Consider the following 650-nt stretch of genomic DNA (forward strand, 5'->3'; position numbering starts at 1 on the left):
CCGGGTGGAGCTCACGCCTGGTGGCCCCCGGGGGCCTGCACTCTCCGGCCCCCCACCCGCCTGGGCTGGAGCCGAAACTCTGGGTTGCCCATGAGCCCCTCGGCTGTCCCCCATGCCTTGCCCGCTGCTGTCTTTGCCGCCTAGAGCCCCTGCCCCTCCCCCTCGCCCCTAAGACACTCCTCAGTCCCAGCCCATTCCTCTCTTCGTGGACCCCCACCATCCTGTCCCAAGCCTCTGCTGCAGCGAGGGTCTTCCTAAAACAAGGATTCACCCCTTCTTTGCTTCCAATCCCTCTGTCCCAAGGCCCGGAGATCTGGCCCCTGGGCTCCCCTCCCTTTCTCCTCCCCCACCCCAGGCCAGCCGCCTTCTCATCCCACGGTCCTGGCTCTCTCGGCAGGTGCCTGGGGCAGCCCACCCTCTGCACCATCACGGCCCCGTCCAGCCTGGGCACGAGGCCTCGGCGATGGCGGCAGCACCCCACTCGCCCCCTGCACTCGGGGTGGGATCTGAATCCCTGGAGGGGTTCTCGCGCCAGGAACGAGGCCATGAATGGTGTAAGGAGCGAGGGACCAGGAGGAAGAAGGGAGGGAAGAATGAAGAGCCGGGAGGGGGAGCGAACGGGAAGGCGGAGGAAGGGTTGGCGGAAGGAA

The 650-nt window shown here is 67.2% G+C and overlaps 1 protein-coding gene across 1 annotated transcript in view; it reads right to left on the reverse strand.

The window, feature by feature from the left end:
• DOK7 (docking protein 7) overlaps window positions 1–650 on the reverse strand; it is a 27,188-nt gene that overhangs the window by 8,584 nt on the left and 17,954 nt on the right.

Source organism: Carlito syrichta, unplaced genomic scaffold, assembly GCF_000164805.1.
Source record: "Carlito syrichta isolate Samal-C Ts95f unplaced genomic scaffold, Tarsius_syrichta-2.0.1 Scaffold304722, whole genome shotgun sequence".
Classification (NCBI taxonomy): domain Eukaryota; kingdom Metazoa; phylum Chordata; class Mammalia; order Primates; family Tarsiidae; genus Carlito; species Carlito syrichta.